Genomic DNA, 20,746 nt, shown 5'->3' on the forward strand with positions numbered 1-20,746 from the left:
CAAATCCAGCCACAATCCAGTCATCAGACCACAACATCCGTGGGATTTCCTTCACATATAAACATCTCCCAATGGTCAAGTTGAAGCTTAAAACAGCATGCATCAATGATAGGAACAAATGGCTGCAGCAATCAGCGTACAGATGTCAGACTGCCTTATTAGAATGTCCCTGACGAATTCAATATATTGGGAGGACCAAGAGAGCTCTATGGAAGAGGTTGAGGGAACATGTACAAAATATCAAAAAAAGTTTTGATAAACATAGTCTGTCCAGACATTTTGCTAAACACCACAACAGCGATCCCTTGTCATTAAAAATATGTGGCATAGAAAAATATAAACCAAATTGGAGGGGAGATAACAAAATTATCAAGATTAGTCAAGCTGAGTCAAGATAGATCTATGAACTACGTACTTTATTGCCACTGGGACACAACATAGAATTCGATCTTAATTGTTTTATCTCTAATTTTTAGCTATGATGGCACTGTAGATATATGGTTGTGGCCACTTGTGGTCAGAGGATGCTTCTTACACAACTCTGTTATTAAATGCGTCTTGTCTAGTTATGATAACGTTGATTAGGTTATCATTGTTGCCATCATTTTTACTGATTTTAATCTATTTTATCTTTTATTCCGTTTCGCTGTGTTACCCACGATTATTTCCACTATCAGTGATCATTTAGCTGTGACTATTATATGGGCCCTATGTAAATGGCACGTCTTTACTGGTTAGCAGTCATTGCTGATTTTAATTCTTTATTAGTACTTATATGAAGTTTTATTCTTCTATTTTTATTTCTCATTAGATGGCGTCTGTATTTCTTCCTTTCCCCCCCTTTTTTTAGTAAAGTATTGTTTGTTTAGATGGACTGGGATGACTTTCTCCTGATTTTCCACTAGATGGCGTTTTTTACTTGAATTTTTTTTCCATTTCTATTATATTGTATTATTGATCCACCACTAGATGGAGTACGATTCTTTCTATTTTATATTTGCATATTTTTTTCATATACACATCTCAGAGATTTATTATTAATTATGTGTTCAGTATTTCTGATATTTCTAGGCTATTTTATATGACCCTCAGAGATGGCTTATGTTGTCTTTAATATTGATGCAATTGTTTTAATGATCCACCGCTGTGCTGGCAGCGGTCGTTACTACAATACTGGCCACTCGACGCCTGACTCCTTGACCCTTTGATAAAGTCACGTGTGGTGACGCAACGCGTCAGGGAGGAGCCAGGTGCCGCTGCTTCTGGGTACGGCCGAACCCGGAAGCCTTTGCTTACTGTGGAACGCAAGATACCTTATGTAAGTTACTGCTGTGTGTTTTTTTAATAAAATCCTTTACATACTACACTATGGAGCCATCCCTTGTTTCCTTATGATCCATCTGAGGGCCTGTGAGGATATTCATTGAAGTGCGGGGGAGTGTTGAGCTGTGGCCACTTTTATCCTTGCTCCCGGGAGGTTGATACTACGATCAGAAGCCCGTTTTCTGGTGTCACTGCTGTATTGCCTGTGGGCACACACTCGATTCGGCCCATTGGGGGGCCGCAACTTCAGGTGAGAGGCTGGGGGAAACGTTCAGTGCACCCAGGGACCGGATTGAATTGGTGATCGGATACGGGCCGCTGTAGAATTCCATTCACTGCACCTGCACTTTCATTCATCTGCTCTAGAAGACTGTCACTTGCACTTTCGTTATTGTTTGTGGACGATCTTTACCACATTGATACCGGGAATTGCACGCAATCTATCTATTGCATTACTTTGTACTTGGACATTTGTTTGTTTATATTTTTTTAATTTAATGTATTTATCTGTATTATATATTAATATTTTTTGCACATTTTTATTTCCATCTATATTGAACGTTTTGCACTTGCACTTTTTTTTGTCACTTTTGGGGTTAGTTTCCTCTGAATTGACACCTAGTGTTTTCTTCTTGGAATTCTGACTTTATATCAATTATATGGTATCGCTATTAGGAGTTCACTTATTGCCCCCTTTTTTCTATATTTATTATTATTATTACTTTATTGTTTGAAGCCCACTTGTGATCCTTTATTTTTTGCTCCTATGCATTATGCACTTTTATTTATGAGTTCACGATATTATGGTTTTGCACATATATTTATGATATCACTATGGAGTAGATTTTTTCATGATTTTATTGTTTATTCTATGCACTGTTGCACTTATTGTAGTGAGGTCCCGTTGTTTATCAGTATTGTGCATATACTTATCCTGAGGTCACAGATTTTTAGTCTTTTTTCCCTATTTAATTTGGACCATTTATTTGTACAATATCTTATCGGTTATTATTATTATTAATATTATCATTATTACTATTTCTAGATGAGGTGGCGCCACATACCCATTTATTTTTAAAGTTTGAGAGCTTGCTGTAAAATTTTCCGACAACAAAATTGTCGGAAATTCCGATCGTGTGTACACAAATCCGACGCACAAAGTGCCATGCATGCTCAGAATAAATTAAGAGACGAAAGCTATTGGCTACTGCCCCGTTTATAGTCCCAACGTACATGTTTTACGTCACCACGTTCAGAACGATCAGATTTTCGGACAACTTTGTGTGACCGTGTGTATGCAAGACAAGTTTGAGCCAACATCCGTCGGAAAAAATCCATGGATTTTGTTGTCAGAATGTCTGATCAATGTCCAACCGTGTGTACAGGGCATTACTGTGCCTTCATAGCAGCCTCACCGTGCCCATCTCATTGCCGCCTTACTGTGCCCTCATTGCAGCCTCACCGTGCCCTCATTGCAGCCTTACTGTGCCCTCATTGCAGCCTTACTGTGCCCTCATTGCAGCCTTACTGTGCCCATCATTGCTGCCTTACCGTGCCTTCATTGCAGCCTTACTTTGCCCTCATTGCAGCCTTACTGTGCCCTCATTGCAGCCTTACTGTGCCCATCATTGCAGCCTCACCGTGCCCATCATTGCAGCCTCACCGTGCCCATCATTGCAGCCTCACCGTGCCCATCATTGCAGCCTCACCGTGCCCATCATTGCAGCCTCACCGTGCCCATCATTGCTGCCTCACCGTGCCCATCATTGCCGCCTTACTGTGCCCTCATTGCAGCTTCACCATGCTCATTATTGCCGCCTTACTGTGCCCATCATTGCCGCCTTACTGTGCCCTCATTGCAGCCTCACCTTGCCCTCATTGCAGCCTTACTGTGCCCATCATTGCCGCCTTACCGTGCCCTCATTGCAGCCTCATCGTTGCAGCTTCACAGCTTATCATTGGAGCCTCACCATGCCCATCATTGCTGCCTTACTGTGCCCATCATTGCCCCGTTACTGTGCCCTCATTGCAGCCTCACCATGCCCTCATTGCAGTCTCACCGTGCCCATCTCATTGTCGCCTTACTGTGCCTTCATTGCAGCCTCACCTTGCCCTAATTGCAGCCTTACTCTACCCTCATTGCAGCCTCACTGTGCCCTCATTGCAGCCTCACTGTGCCCTCATTGCAGCCTTACTGTGACCTCATTGTAGCCTCACTGTGCCCTCATGACAGCCTCACCTGCTCACCATCGTTGCAGCCTTAGTGCTGTGTCACGGAGCTGAGTTTAAAATCATGTTCTGCCGCGCTATGACAAAAGTCCCACCGTCCTCCTAGACCAGCTCGTGTGATAGACAGAACACTGCGTCTATCGCACGTTCTGGTCTAGGAGGAGGGCGGGACTTTTTATAGCGCGGCAGAATATTTCACAGCTCCATGACACAGCAGTCTGTGTGGCTGTGCGTGAGAAGGAGGGAGGGGAGCGCTGCACTGCAGCCATGCACGGCATAGATCCAAAGTGGCCCCAGGGCAGGCGGCCTACCGGGAAATGTCCCGGTATCCCGGTAGGCCAGTCCAGCCCTGCTCGCGGGGCACATGGGGGGCCCAGTATGATGTTGGGGGGGGTCAGGGCCCCCTGTGGCCCCAGGCTGGTGACGCCTCTGCTTGTCTCTAGACGGGCAACGCCTGTATAACGTTCCGTTTCTGATTTGTAATCGCTCCCATTCCCTGTGCAAAGTCTTTGCTCCCTTTATGAGGCTTTTCAGCAACAGTCCGGGATCCTGCTTGTTCAAAACCTGCACCACAAAATGAACCAATGGGTCCTGCTCTTGGTCTCTCTTCAAATCTCTCTTTGCCAGTTGGGGTAGGCCTTCTCCTCTCACCTGTGTCAATCCGCAGTAGCGTCTTGGTATTCCAGAGGGGTGAACCCCAATATATTCATCAGCCACTCCTCCTTTCATCTTATGGTCCAGGCCCTGACACAAGGCTCGCACTCCTTCAGTTACATAAGTCCATCCCTCTGGGTCTTCCTCCTTCCTATGAGGCCTGCGGGACAAAGCATCCGCATCTCGGTTCCCAACTCCTGGCCAATACTTCAGACTAAACCGGAACCCTACCAAAGCTGATAACCACCTGTGTCCTGTGGCATCCAGTTTTGCCGAGGTCAAGATGTAAGTTAAGGGATTGTTGTCAGTCTTATAGGGCGTACACACGGTCGGATTTTGTTCGGACATTCCGACAACAAAATCCTAGGATTTTTTCCGACGGATGTTGGCTCAAACTTGTCTTGCATACACACGGTCACACAAAGTTGTCGGAAAATCCGATCGTTCTAAACGCGGTGACGTAAAACACGTACGTCGGGACTATAAACGGGGCAGTGGCCAATAGCTTTCATCTCTTTATTTATTCTGAGCATGCGTGGCACTTTGTCCGTCGGATTTGTGTACACACGATCGAATTTCCGACAACGGATTTTGTTGTCGGAAAATTTTATCTCCTGCTCTCCAACTTTGTGTGTCGGAAAATCCGATGGAAAATGTCCGATGGAGCCCACACACGGTCGGAATTTCCGACAACATGCTCCGATCGGACATTTTCCATCGGAAAATCCGACCGTGTGTACGGGCCATTAACTCAGCTCCACACAGATAGTTTCTCATTGTATCCACCACAGTCCACTTGAGTGCCAAAAATTCAAATTTATGGACGGGGTAATTCTTCTCCGATGGGGTAAGACTCCTACTCACATAGGCCATGGGTCTTAACCCTCCATTTTGTTCTTGATACAGTACTCCTCTATTGCTTGCATTGCCTGATCCATTAAATTCTTCTTCCCCGTCTGGTCTAAGGACACGACCTGAGAAGGTTGGTAGCCTCCGATATCCCTGATTGGCAGACTTGGTGTGACTCTGTATCAGGCTGTCAACTAGGCGACTCATGTCTAGATAGAATGAGGCGGGAGGCATCCCCACCATTGGGCTTCCTATTGCTGGGCCGGTTCCAATTGGACTACCAGCAGTTGGGGTGCCTGCAACAGGGCTCCCTGGTGGTAACCCAGGGGACTTTTCACCAATCTCCTCCGGCAACTGTACTGGGATCACATGGCCATCCAGGCCTTCCGCTAGGCTCACAACCCTCTTCTGGAACTCCGCCGCAATACTCTCTTTCCATTCTAAAAGGACATAGGTACAATCTTCCTCAAATTCATGTTTAGGTCCAAGAGGTAGGACCCCTGTTCTGGGCCGACCTTTCTCATCAATTGCCATACCTCTCTTTCAAACCACCGGACCCCTAGTAGCCTCAGAACCGTAGTTTGCCCCAACTAACTCCCATACTCCTGGCTCCACTCAGTGGCAGTGGCTGAGTCCATTACTTATTCCACCCTGGACATATCAACTGATCTGCTTGGTTGCCTCAGATAGGGTATCTCGGTGGATCCTCCAAATGTAGCGGTACCCCCCATGGGGGCTTCTGATTGACTCTATACCCCACTGGCTATCCTGACTCTGTAGATCCTCTCTTACCTCTGACACCTTGGATTCCATTCTGCAATGTGGCGTTAGCAATAATAAACTCACACAATATCACTGAACCACTCAGAAAGATTTACTGAGATAAATAATGGAACACAATGAAAAGCATTAATGAACACAAGTTATGATTGACAACAGTTATCACTTAATGCACATATACAGAAAGTATAGCCTTATAATCAACTGAAGGGGGTATATGTGAACAGGTGCACAGAAGAATAGGTACTCAATATCTTCAAGACATATATTAAATACCTTCCCACTGAGGCCTCAACACACAGACCAAAATGCAGTATATAATTTTTACGTTCAGTAACACCGTATAAAATTAGGCATATACACTAATGGCTCCCCCTAGGCTATAATTCAAAGATCAACTTGTGAGTAGAGCAGCAATGCTTAGTAAAAGAAGAAGATGGTGAAAGTTCTTCAGCTAGCCTGATGGTTAAACTGCAGTATATTGTTGTACTTTGTAATCCACAGAGACAAAAGAAAAGAAATGACTGCAGAACAAATGATATGCTGATGATTGCTTAACTGAAGAAATGTCACCACTTGTAGATTCCTCTATACATGTGAGTGCAAAACAGTACTGACCTTACAGCGCAGGGGAGAAATACAAGGCCCCAAAGTCCAGCTGTATGATGCCTGTGAAGAAGTAGATTCACCTCCGTGGAACTACAAGTCTCACCAGCAGTCTGTAGAAAGAACTCACTCAGCAATACTGTCATCTCTACTGGGATGGGCAGGTGCCCTCTCACCACAATAGACTCCAATGGCTGTGAGGCTCCGTCCGGAATCCCCTCCTGGTGTCTCCGTCTGGTCAAAATGGCGCCGCCACGCCATGCTGCAACTCCCGATGGACTGAAGTGCGGGTGGCTTCCAGTTGCTCTGAAGCGCAGGCCGGTCCGCTTGCTAGAATAGCAGGGCTGTCCTCCAAGATTCCTCAGAGGCGGGTGATCCAGATCTCTGCTGTATAGGCCGCAGTCTCTCACTCCTGGTCACACACAGACCTCCTGCTGGCAGGTGTTGAATGGCGTCCAAAGAGACTGAAAACAGGCCGTGCCTCTCCTTTTATCACTCCTCCCAGCAGGTAGTTCTGCGCAGTTTGCATTGTCTGTCCTGTAGTCCAGGGCTGATCCAGCTAACAGAATCACTTCCTCCTCCAGACTACATCTCCCACAATGCTTCGCTGCATTATTCTCAAGGAGTATGGAAAAATCCTAACAGAGTCCAGCAGACACTAGGGGAAGCCAAACTCATTTGCAAACAGCAACAAACTGTTCAACTATAATGACTATATTAGCAAACCCCTGGCTACACAAGCATATTATTAATCACATGATTAATGTACAGTCAATAATATATTGTAGTAGAACAAAACTCTCTTAGGGCTCATTTACACTTGTTTTGGCTTCAACAGACATTAAAGTGCCTACTGCTTCAACATGCTTTTATGATGTGTTTTTGATGCTGGTGCTTCGATAAAGCTTTGGTGGTGTTTCGATGAAGCTTTGGTGATGTTTCCGTGATGCTCTTTTTAAGCTTTTTCGAAGCTTGACAGAGGCCCTGTGTGTGTGTGTGTACGTGTGTGCCTCTCAAAAGCAGTAGGTGCTTTAAGTGAGCTTCAAGTGAGCTTTGTCATAGAGTTCTATGGAGGCTTTGAAGATGCTTTGAAGCACCACTAAAGCGACATGGGGTATAATTTTTGAAGCAAAGCCAAAGCAAAGCAAACACAAGGTGTAAACAGGGCTGTAAGCTAACCATTCTATTTAGTGACAGGGGATTTGACTGGCATTCAGAGAGCTTTAACAAAGCTGGTCCAAAGCCTTGTTTTGAAGCAAGTGTAAACTAGAACTTACAGAAGGACACATACAGTGGTTTTGTAGAGCATTGTATATAAAAAAAAAAAAACATTTTTTTTTTTAAAAGGTTTTTCTTTGTTTTGCACTGTGCACATCATGTAGACTCATTCAATGAACTTCCACGTGAGCAATAGAGCTGCAGGACTGTGCCAAGATACTGTGTATTAGCAGGCTGTTTGTTGTCCAACTCAGGAGTGTGCAGGAAAGGGTGACAACACCACGGTGAACTCTGTAAGCATTGTCACCCTAAGAAATGTCTGTTATTATAAATTGCTGGTATAATATAAATGAAAATAGTATATTTAAAAAAGGAGGACTACATTTTTTTTTACATTACAGAATAATGTGCAGCAATATATTTGGTTTAATGAGTATAGATAAACTTTTATCTTACCGATTGTCAAATATAATGTCTGTATAAAAATAATATTCATAAAGAGTGAAACCTCATTTCATGCATTTTAATCTGTCAGTAAACTTGCTTATACATTGGCACTGCCATTCCTTTATTTGCCTGCTGGCAATGTGCTTCCACCCAGGTGTAACATAAGGATGTCATTTACCTTAGGAGACCTTTCATGCTCAGCCTTTGAAACATCTTTCATTGTGATACATTATGTAGTGTATAGGTTACAGAAGTTATGTGAACGACATGCTGGTAATGAAAAAAGCTGGAAAAAATGTAAAGGTTTTGAACACTCCTCTGTAGAATTTGTAGCAGTAGGAAGTTTTCATTTGCCCAGAGAACAGGGACATCCACTGGACAGTTTTGCACTTTTCTACATGTATTGTCCTTTAGCACATGTTTGAATCTCAAAATTGTGTTTCAGTATAGAACAGACGTTCTATTGGCATTATTCCTAATCTGAATTTCCAGAATTGTAATGATTAACCACTTAGGCCCCTGGAGGATTTGCCCCTTTCGGACCAGGCCACTTTTTGCAATACGGCACTGCGTCGCTTTAACTGACAATTGCGCAGTCGTGCAACATGTATCCAAACAAAATTGACGTCCTTTTTCCCCCACAAATAGAGCTTTCTTTTGGTCGTATTTGATCACCTCTGCGTTTTTTATTTGGTTTTTATTTTTTGCGCTATAAACAAAAAAAGAGCGACAATTTTTAAAAAACACAATATTTTGTACTTTTTGCTATAATAAACATCCCAAAATTAAAAAATAAAAAACACATTTTTTCCTCAGTTTAGGCCGATATGTTTTATTCTACATATTTTTGGTAAAAAAATCGCAAAAAGCGTATATTGATTGGTTTGTGCAAAAGTTATAGCGTCTACAAAATAGGGGATAGATTTATGGAATTTTTATTATATTATTTTTTTTTTTACTAGTAATGGTGGTGATCAGCGATCGGACACTTTTGACACTTCTTTGGGACCAGTGACATTTATACAGCAATCAGATAGCCACTGATTACTGTATAAATGTCATTGGCAGGGAAGGGGCTAAAACTAGGGGGCGATCAAGGGGTTAACTGTGTTCCCTAGGTGTGTTCTGTGTGTGTGTGTGTGTGTGGGGGGGCTGGGACTGAGTTGGGGAGGAGACTGATCGGTGTTCCTACTTAATAGAAGCACATGATCTGTCTCCTCTCCCCTGAGAGAACTGGGATTTGTGTGTTTGTCACGAGCGATCGCGGGTGCCCGGTGGTCATCATGTCCACCGGGCACGCGTATCGGCTCCAGGGACATGCTGCGGGCGCGCCTGCTAAAGAATCTTAAAGAGCCGACGTACAGCTAAAACAGCTCGCGCAGGGGAGCCAACCTGACACAGTATAACTGCGGCTGGTCGGGAAGGGGTTAAAGTGTATCTAAACCCAAAGACAAAAATGCAATGGTTTGCAACCGATCCTTAGATGTGGTTGCTGCATTCATTTTCTTTTTTCCCTTTATTTGTGTCATATTTTCCCCAGGTATAAAGAACAGGAACACACTTTCTGTCTTAGGCCCCTTTCACATAGGCTTTCTGATCAGGTCCGCCTGTCAGTTTTTCAGGCGGACCTGATCGGACGCTCCATTCACTCCTATGGGACAGCAGATGTCAGCGGTGACATCACCGCTGATACCCGCTGCTATCCGATCCGTGAAATCAAGAAGAATGGAGGCCTATTTTCCATCCGTCTGGCGGATCGGATGAAAACGGACCGAATGTCCGTTTTCATCTGCTCTCCCCATAGAGGAGAGCGGGGCTCTGACAGGTCTGCCTCTGCACAGCAATGGCGTCCCTAGGGGGGGCCAGAGGGGGCCCTGACCCCCCCAACATTATGCTGTGCCCCACCATGCCAAAATCAATGTCTAAGAGGGAGAGAGTCCCCAGTCAGCTCCTGCGGGTGATTCCTCCCCCCTCCCTGACACTGCATAATGCGAGCGCTCACACAACCACGGCCGCCCGATCTGCTCCTTCCCCTGCATCCTCATTGGCAGGGAGAAGAGCGAGTTGCAGGAAGGACTCCACCAGGACTCTCAGTTACTGAAAAAACAGACTGATTTCTCCCATCCTTAGGACAGGAGAACCAGCCTGTAAATTCCAAGAGATGCCAGACCAGAGCAGTCAATAGCAGGGGCAGGACAGCAAGAGGAGGAACCAACAGTGGCAGAACACCAGGGCCCGGTGGCAAGACAACCTTTGCAACTCTGATAGTTCTCCCACTGCTTTGGACCCTTATATTTTCTTGGTATGCTGGTGACATATATCTCTTGTTTTCTGCCACCCTGGGGGGGGGACCCAATACAGTAGGAAGGGAGCTCACTGCAGAACATGTGAAAGGGCCCGTTGTGGGATCGTAGTAAAGGGCCCCAGGATATATATATATATCTATGTATATCTATATCATATATACATTTTATAGTTGCCCCCCTACTTTTGTCCCTGTCCCCCCATGTGCCCCCCCTAAATATGAAAGCTGGAGACGCCACTGCTGCACAGTGAGCGGAGATGGACCTGTCATCTGTCTGCTCAGCGGGGATCAGTGGATCGATCCTCCGCTGAGCAAAGCGGAGTCTGCCGGGCGGACCGCCCTTGTGAAAGAGCCCTAAGGATGTCTCCTCTATCTATGAAGGAGCAATAGAAATACCTTTGGACAGCGGCATTGCCTGGAAAGGGTAGTGTTAGATGGACAAGCAGATAAAGATGTATATACGGTATATGACTAACAAATTAAAGCGGAACCCCCGTTAACACTTTTTTAAGCATTTACAGCAACAGTTTTTTTTCTTTTGGAATAAAGGTTCTACATAAATAAATAAAAGCTGATCACTGTAAGCACCTCTGTCAGTGTTCAATGTTTTTTTTTAAAAGTGGTTCTAAAGGCTGAAGGTTTTTACAGAATACCTAAAGGTAAAAAAACCTTCTCTGCGCAGTGCCCCAGCCCCCCTAATACTCACCTGAGCCCCATCACAATCCAACAATGTGCACAAGAGACTTGGCTCTCCGGGGACTCTCTCTCCTCATTGGCTGAGACAGTCAATTACAGTCAGTGAGTCAATGAGGGGAGAGAAGTGGCGGGGCCAAACCACGGCTCTGTGTGTGATCGAACATGCAGGGCCGTGGCTCGTGAGTGAGCCTGCTCAGGTGCCCTCATTGCAAGCTGCCTGCTCTGGGGGCAGTGGGCAGGAGGGAGTGGTCCAGAGTACCAACAGGGGACCCGAGAAGAGGAGGATCAGGGCTGCTCTGTGAAAAAACACTGCACAGAGCAGGAAAGTATGACATGTTTGTTATTTTAAAAATATAATAATAAAGCCTTTTAATATCGTTTTAACCCTCTACCTGCCACTTTTGCAGCACAGCTTGGTCTAAAGAAGTTGAAAAATAACTAATTTACAGGGAGAAAAACAGACTGATTTGTAAATGACAGAATGCATCATATAATGTATGTGCTTCTGATTTTGCTCTTAGTAACACTTTGACCACTCGCCAACCGCAATATGTATAAATATGTTATGGTTTGCAAGTGGTTTACCGGGTTATCACTGGAACTATCAGCCATAAGCCCGGTATTTTTTTTCAGCCAGTACATGTGAGGTATCACCACAAACGTTAAAGCGAGAGCAATAATTCTAGTGCTAGGCCCAGTGGTGTATTTAGGTTTTGTGCTGCCCTAGGCCTGACTAAACTCATGCACCCCCCTAATTTAAATACGACCCACCCCTTGCTGCTGAGGCCACACCCCTTCCTGTTTAAGACCCACCCTATCATCTGTAAACCACACCCCTTCCTCTTTAGGCTCATTTGGCACCTTTCAGGGGGGAGGGGGGAACAGGTACCTGTTTTTGACAGGTACCCTTCCCCACTCCCTGGAGACTGCAACTAAATGTGGACTGTTTAAAGGGTTTGCATTGATTTTAGCATGCATGGAGCACTTTGCACATGCCAGTGGCGGCTGGTGCTCAAAATTTTTGGGGGGGTGCAAACAAACTAAGAAATTCAGAAAAAAAGACATCAATTGCAGCCTCACTGTGCCCCATCAAATGCAGCCACTGTTTCATCAAACGCAGCCACTATTCCCACCAAACGCAGCCACTATTCCCACCAAACGCAGCCACTGTGCCCACCAAACGCAACCACTGTGCCCACCAAACGCAACCACTGTGCCCATCAACTGCAGCCACTGTGCCCACCAAACGCAGACACTGTGCCCCATCAAATGCAGCCACTGTTCCATCAAACGCTGCCACTATTCCCACCAAACGCAGCCACTGTGCCCACCAAACGCAGACACTGTGCCCCATCAAATGCAGCCACTGTGCCCACCAAACGCAACCACTGTGCCCATCAACTGCAGCCACTGTGCCCCATCAAACGCAGCCACTGTGCCCACCAAACGCAGCCACTGTGCCATCAATTGCAGCCACTGTGCCATCAATTGCAGCCACTGTGCCCACCAAACGCAGCCACTGTGCCTATCAATTGCAGCCACTGTGCCCATCAATTGCAGCCACTGTGCCCATCAATTGCAGCCACTGTGCCACCAAACGCAGCTACTGTGCCCACCAAACGCAGCCACTGTGCCCACCAAACGCAGCCACTGTGCCCATCATTTGCAGCCACTGTGCCATCAAATGCGGCCATTGTGCCCCATCAAACGCGGCCACTGTGCCCACCAAACGCAGCCACTGTGTAATCAATTGCAGCCACTGTGCCATCAATTGCAGCCACTGTGCCATCAATTGCAGCCACTGTGCCATCAAACGCAGCCACTGTGCCATCAAACGCAGCCACTGTGCCATCAAACGCAGCCACTGTGCCATCAAACGCAGCCACTGTGCCATCAAACGCAGCCACTGTGCCCACCAAACGCAGCCACTGTGCCCATCATTTGCAGCCACTGTGCCATCAAATGCGGCCATTGTGCCCCATCAAACACAGCCACTGTGCCCATCAATTGCAGCCACTGTGCCATCAAATGCGGCCATTGTGCCCCATCAAACGCGGCCACTGTGCCCACCAAACGCAGCCACTGTGCCATCAATTGCAGCCACTGTGCCATCAATTGCAGCCACTGTGCCATCAAACGCAGCCACTGTGCCATCAAACACAACCACTGTGCCCATCAATTGCAGCCACTGTGCCCATCAATTGCAGCCACTGGGGCCCACCAAACGCAGACACTGTGCCCCATCAAACGCAGACACTGTGCCCCATCAAACGCAGACACTGTGCCATCAATTGCAGCCACTGTGCCATCAAACGCAGCCACTGTGCCCATCAATTACAGCCACTGTGCCACCAAACGCAGCCACTGTGCCCACCAAACGCAGCCACTGTGCCCATCATTTGCAGCCACTGTGCCATCAAATGCGGCCATTGTGCCCCATCAAACGCAGCCACTGTGCCCATCAATTGCAGCCACTGTGCCATCAAACGCAGCCACTGTGCCACCAAACGCAGCCACTGTGCCCTCAAATGCTGTCACTGTGCCCATCAATTGCAGTCACTGTGCCTTTAAACGCAGCCATTGTGCCCCATCAAACGCTGTCACTGTGCCCCATCAATTGTAGCCACTGTGCCATCAAATGCCAACACTGTTCCCAAAAAAAATCTTATAATTTATTTAATAACTTTACCTGCTGTTTTGCGGGGTACCCTTGTGCCTCTCTCTCTCTGTTTATCTTTTCCTGACGTCACTGCCAGACCCTGCCCCAGTGCCGAGGAGAAGGGTCAAGCAGTGTGGAGGAGGGTAGGCGGAGCATAAGGCTCCACCTCCGCCAATCATCGGCCGCTTATGGGGGCGTGAGTCACACGCCGCCCCCCGCATGAAAGAAAGTCCCCCCACCCGTCTTCCTGATTCCCGGCTCCTGTGCCCGCCCCCGCACACATGCAGCCCACGGCAGCAGCCTTGCTGTAGCGGGCGGCGCTGCTGTTTATGGGCGTGCTTGTCAGAGGGTGGAGGGGCGTGAGCTCTGCTAAGCACGCCCATACACACGCCCCTCCACCCTCTGCCAAGCATGCCCATACACAACAGCGCGGCTACAGCAAGGCGGCCGCTGTGGGCTGCCTGTGTGCGGGGGGCGGCCGCGGGAGCCGGGAATCGGGTGGGGGGACTTTCTCTCATGCGGGGGGGGGCGGCTTTTTTTGCCGCCCCCCGCAAAGTGCCGCCCTAGGCCTAGGCCTAGACGGCCTAGGCCAAAACACAGCACTGGCTAGGCCTTCTTTATAACTCCAAACAAGTAACCTGTAAAAAATTTTAAAGCACCGCCTATGAAGTATTTTAAGTGCCGTAGTTTGTCGCCATTCCACGCCATTTTTTATTTTTTGCATTTGGCAGGCGTTATGTCCAGTAAAAGTGACAAGGTGTATAATTCCAGCCGCAGCTGAGAAGTAGAGCATTGCAGCCATTCCAGTGTACAAAGTGTGTTTCAGCCACAGGCGGGAGGCGGGGGGCGTGTGGCCTGGTTGGAGATTGGGCAGAGGCTGACGTACATCTACTTAGTCTCCATTCACACATCTTTGGACATCAAAGTTGCATGACAAGTCGTTCCCCATGTTTTCCAATGATAACCATTCATATATTCATGACTAAAAGTTGCAGCAACAACTTCAAAATAGTTCATGCCATACTTTGGTCCGACTTTCATGCAACTTGACAGCCATAGACTTCAATGTTAACTCCAGTGTTCAAGTTGCATGAAAATTGTACCTGAATGTTATACAATGCAACTTTGTGTGCAACAGTTGTCCATTGTCACTGGTCAAAGCCAAAGTCGTATCCAAGTTGCACCCATCCAAAGTTGCACTGCAAAGTCAAAGTCATTGCAACTTTGGAGTGATAAAAGTGTGACTGAAGCCTAGGACTGGATTCACACTTAATTCGCACGCGGATCACAGCAGGGGGTCCGGTGAGTCCCTGTTCTCTGTTTCAGACACACACACACACACACACACACACACACACTGTGTGATCTGTAAATGGTCCGGTAGGTGGCGCCCTTCTCCCGGTGAGGAGCAGTGTGCACACGGCGCCCCCGGGGTTAATGTATGAGGACAGGCAGTGCAGTGCGGGGCGGGGCGGGGTGTGGCTGAGTGAAGACTTTCTCTAGCTCGGGGCTCTGCTGTCTATCAGTGTCCGGGATTCTCCTTCATCGTCCGATCTACAGCCTGACACCCGGCCCGGAGGATTCAGGAGCGGCCTTGTCCGGAGGTGAGCGCTGTGTGTATGGGATGGGGGGGGGGTCTCCTCTATTGTGTGCTCCGCCAGGAAATGAAGGGCGGTGAGGAGCTCTGTGTGTACCGGGATCTCTTCCGGGCTGAGATCTATACAGGGAGTCACACACCATACAATCTCATTGGACGATCTCCTCTATATCTGTGCTGCCTTAATGTGTGTTTCCATCAAAGTACATCAAACTCCTGCCTGCTGCGTCTTTGTTGCGCTTTCATAAAGTGCGCTTTCTAATAGCGGGTAATGGCAGCGCACCTAAAAATATTATTCAGATTTATATAACGCCAGCAGTTTGCGCAGTGCTTTACAACATGAGGGCGGACAATCCAATCCAATCCAATCCAATCCGGGAGGATGCAGGAAATCTGCCCCGGAGATGTGAGCCCGTCCTTAGGTGGTATTCACACCTTCCCGGTGCACTTTTGTTTCCCATTTCCAACACATTTGTCATATGACAACATAGGACAATCCATGTGTGACAATCGCCCCATATGAGATCGTGTACCCCCAAGTACGTTTTGTCAGGGTGACTACCAGCATTTAATGTCAATGGCACTGCAAGCGTGTTGCGTGTTGCGTGTTTTTGCACATTTCCAGAAACGCATAGATGTCAATGTGGCTTCAGGGTTTGTTTACGCTTGTAGCAGCCCTCTGAAGAGCAGTCCACATTGGATCACTTTTCAAAGGGTGTTTGACAGTGATGAGGAGGCGTCTGCTTTAACCTGCAAAATGCTGCTAAACTTCAACTGCCTGCATTGTACCAGGTGGCAGCACAGCCTCCTTCACTTACTCTCAAGCACAACACGGTATAATCCTTGGTGCAGCCATGAAGAACAACATTGCCCCCCCCCGTGTTATGCGTACACCCCATCTGCTGTGCCTGCCCCCCCCCCCCCCGTGTTATGCGTACACCCCATCTGCTGTGCCTGCCCCCCCCCCCCCGTGTTATGCGTACACCCCATCTGCTGTGCCTGCCCCCCCCGTGTTATGCGTACACCACATCCGCTGTGCCCCCCCGTGTTATGCGTACACCCCATCCGCTGTGCCTGCCCCCCCCCCCCGTGTTATGCGTAACCCCATCTGCTGTGCCTGCCCCCCCCCGTGTTATGTGTACACCCCATCCGCTGTGCCTGCCCCCCCCCCCGTGTTATGCGTAACCCCATCCGCTGTGCCTGCCCCCCCCCCCCCGTGTTATGCGTAACCCCATCCGCTGTGCCTGCCCCCCCCGTGTTATGCGTAACCCCATCCGCTGTGCCTGCCCCCCCCGTGTTATGCGTACACCCCATCCGCTGTGCCTGCCCCCCCCCCCCCCGTGTTATGCGTACACCGCATCCGCTGTGCCTGCCCCCCCCCCCCGTGTTATGCGTACACCGCATCCGCTGTGCCTGCCCCCCCCCCCGTGTTATGCGTACACCCCATCCGCTGTGCCTGCCCCCCCCCTCGTGTTATGCGTACACCGCATCCGCTGTGCCTGCCCCCCCCGTGTTATGCGTACACCGCATCCGCTGTGCCTGCCCCCCCCGTGTTATGCGTACACCCCATCCGCTGTGCCTGCCCCCCCCCGTGTTATGCGTACACCCCATCCGCTGTGCCTGCCCCCCCGTGTTATGCGTACACCCCATCCGCTGGCCCCCCCCCCGTGTTATGCGTACACCCCATCCGCTGTGCCTGCCCCTCCCCCCCCCGTGTTATGCGTACGCCCCATCCGCTGTGCCTGCCCCTCCCCCCCTCCCCCCCCCGTGTTATGCGTACACCGCATCCGCTGTGCCTGCCCCCCCCCCCGTGTTATGTGTACACCCCATCCGCTGTGCCTGCCCCCCCCCCCGTGTTATGCGTACACCCCATCCGCTGTGCCTGCCCCCCCCCCGTGTTATGCGTACACCCCCTGTGTTATGCGTACACCCCATCCGCTGGCCCCCACCATGTTATGCGTACACCCCATCCGCTGTGCCTGCCCCCCCCGTGTTGTGTACACCCCATCCGCTGTGCCCCCCCCCCCCCATGTTATGTGTACACCCATCAGCTGACTTTGCTGTGTGACTAGAATTATGGAATTTTATAAACCACAATTTACAGAGCCTTCAATCCCTCTATTGAACTTTCAATGACCATACTCGGTCCATTGGCCACTGTAGCGTTTTATCAATCACTCCAATATCTGTGTGTGTCAGACAAGCGATTATTAGAGATGAGCTTCGCCATCCTCTAAGGCTGGGTTCACAACTATGTGAATTGGATGCGGTTTTTCCCGCATCCAATTCGCATAGCAGGGGAATGTGACTGGCTGTCTATGGAGCCGGTTCACATGTCTCCGGGGTGGATACAGAGCGCACTGCACAGAAAACTGTGTGTCTTTGGCTCAGTTTCAGGGCTGAATTTCGTCCCTGAACCAGAGAATGACATCACACAGCGTTCCTGTGCTATCCGGAGCCGTTTCCAGTGTGAGCCGAGCCTGAACCTGCGGTGGGGTGGGAATGGCGCCTCTTATCCGATGTTAGTACAGCAATCTCCTCCACTAGCTATCGTGTTCTGACAGGGGATCCCCTCCCCCCCACCAGAACACACTGGTCGCCACTCTCTGCCATTGGCTGAGACTGCTGATCATTAGCTGATTGGCAGACCTTTTTCAGTTATGCCCCTTTGACAGAGGCTGCCGTACACACGGCCAAACTTCAGCCAGTTTTTATTGAACTGGCCGATGCCTGATATTCAGCCTGTCTGTAGTGTCTTTTTAAAGTGGTTGTAGAGCCTTAATGCATTCCATAAAAAATGTTTAGGTGTCAGCATCCGCCCCCCCACCTTACTTACCTGAGCCCTCATTCGATCCAGCACCGTGCACATCTGTATCTCTTCTCTCCCCTCACTTCCGGGTCTTGCTGGCTTTGCTGGGGCACTGGGAGCCATTGGCGCCCAGTGATGAGGGGGCTGAGTCCTGATTTCTGACAGTGGGCACAGCAGTGGGGCTCGAGAGCGAGCATGCACCCGAGCAGCTGCCCGAGCACTCCTTAATACTTATCTGAGCCTCATCTCTCTTCAGCGATATCAGCGAGTGTCTCAGCCATCCTGATTGATTCAGCCAATTAGGACTTGGACCAATCAGGTGAGAGAGGGGGTGGGGCTGGGCCACAGCTCAGTGTCTGAATGGACACAAGGAGCTGTGACTCATCTCTGGTGCCCCCATAGCAAGCTGCTTGATGTGGGGGCACCGAAGAGGGACCTGAGAAGAGGAGGATCTGGGCTTCTGTGCAAATCCACTGCACAGAGGAAGTAAGTATAACATGTTTGTTGTTTTTATTGAAAAAAAAATAATTTGCCTTTACAATCACTTTAATGAAGAGATATAACAAAATACCTCCAATGTAGATAAAAGATCAAATGGGAGCAAATAAGTACAGTTTATTTTTGGGGTTTACATACCCTTTAATACTACTTCCACCTTATTAACCCCTTCCTGGTTTCCCTTTTATTAGGGGGCAGGAAGGATCAGAGAACGTGTGCCCACCATGATTGGTTGTTACAGTGGTCACATGATCAGTAGCTGGTCCAGCCAGCTACCAATTGTTAGCGCGTACCTAGAGCTGTCTTTGGTAGTGAGGTCTCTGTGGTGGGAGTGCGCTCACAGCACAGAAACCTCATGCACTCATTGACATATACAGTATATGCGGCATGTGGGCGCTAAAGCAAAACCCTTTTGTTGCCACACACATATGTTCAACGGGCACCAGGACTTTAAGAGAGTACTGCAAATTTGAATTGCTGCACTTCTGATACACTTCCGATCGTATCTGATTGAGGGGGGTGGAGCCACATCCCATTGTATGCTGCCATGATCCACTACAGAGGGCCACATGTGTAAAGGAGCCTAATGGATTTGTAGGATGGCTGTGGTAGAGAAGGTGATAAACCTGATGTGTATTGGCACCAAGTTGTCGGATGTGGTCAGTGTGGGGACAGGCATGCCAGGAATGTCATGACTGGTGACTGTCACTAGGATGCCTTCCCTCAGGGAACTCCTCCAACAGGGCAGATAGACTGCAAAATGTGCAGCCTGGGGACACAGGGAACCTGACACCACAGTGGTATGCTGGCCAGAGGTTCCAGGCTGGTGTCACCCATAAGACAGACTGGTTGTGTGAGCTGTGCTGTAAACTGATGTGTATTTTCTGTTGTAGTGAAGTGCGCAGGGAAGCAGGTCCAGGTTCTCCAATATAACTAGATGGATCGGGTTCTGTGTGTTCTGGTGTCACGGTGGTTCTATAGTCCTCAGCAACCAGCATTATTCTTCATTTTCAACACAGAGCATTGATTGGAATGTAGGGGCTTATTTACACCGCCATCCAGGGCCATAAACCATCTACATCATCGTATTCCTGAGTAGCTGGGTGTTTGCGATCAGCAATGGACAGAAGTCTGTACAAATCAATGACAGGCTGACACTGTGCAGAACTGGATTCTGCTATGGACAGATTACATTTTGTGTCCAGAGGTGATCATCTGTCCCTAACCACTAATTTGTATAGTCAGAGGCGATGCAACTAATCGCCAACACCCAGCCATACCTGCCACAGAAATACGCTGATCTGGAAGGTGTATGGCCATGTGACGGAGCCCTAAAGCCAAAACAAAGCATGGTCTGTTGTCAGCATGTGGATTGATTACCTCGTTGTAGTGCTGCTTCCACTCATACTCCAGCCCTGCTGTACACAGACTGCTAGAGACTGATAATGGGTCACATTTAGTTTGCATTAAACAAAAAAAATGACATGATTATAAAATTTTATATATTTTTAAAATCATATGGTTATAGAGCTGCAATAATTTGAGGCTTTTATATCTGCTCAGAGTTCAGTATAAGGGCTCAGTCACACCTGGTGCAGTGGCATTGCTCTGGGCAGTTATTTTCAGCACACTGCCAGCTCAAGACGGGGCAGATTGCCTCATCTTGTACCCGGGCGGTTGATGGCACTGACTGCGTTGTGGTTGTGTGTGCTGGAAGCAGACGATGGCATGGAGTACTTTCTTCCCGCACAGTGTGATGCAATCCACTGCCTCACATTATGCTTTGGCCAATAGAATCTAATGACATTTTAATAAGGTTCCTTTTAAAAACGTAAACTGCTGGAATCAGTGTGTTGGCACCGCTGTCAACCTACCATACACCAGCAGCAGCACCCAGTGTGAATGGACCCTTAAGGTCAGAGGGTCAACATGATTACCATCCAGCTGATCTCTTCAGAGTGTCAGCAGTGAGGCCCCTTTATTTCCCCATGACAGGTATGTACAAAGACTTGTGTGTTTTAGGTAATTGGACCCTTTGTGTGTTCACAAGCTGTATTGTTGCCCATAACCAAATAT

The 20,746-nt window shown here is 48.3% G+C and overlaps 2 protein-coding genes across 2 annotated transcripts in view; both read left to right on the forward strand.

Annotated features, from left to right (window-relative positions):
* Positions 1–20,746, forward strand: part of RPLP2 (ribosomal protein lateral stalk subunit P2) — a 483,637-nt gene that overhangs the window by 444,500 nt on the left and 18,391 nt on the right. The gene's annotated exons all lie outside the window — the stretch shown is intronic.
* The window catches only part of CD151 (CD151 molecule (Raph blood group)), an 82,602-nt gene continuing 77,066 nt past the window's right edge, over positions 15,211–20,746 (forward strand). Inside the window, exon 1 of the mRNA XM_073604825.1 lies at positions 15,211–15,370. The gene's annotated coding sequence lies outside the window, so the exon portion shown is untranslated. The remainder of the gene's footprint in view (positions 15,371–20,746) is intronic.

The sequence above is a fragment of the Aquarana catesbeiana genome, linkage group LG11 (assembly GCF_042186555.1).
Source record: "Aquarana catesbeiana isolate 2022-GZ linkage group LG11, ASM4218655v1, whole genome shotgun sequence".
Lineage (NCBI taxonomy): Eukaryota > Metazoa > Chordata > Amphibia > Anura > Ranidae > Aquarana > Aquarana catesbeiana.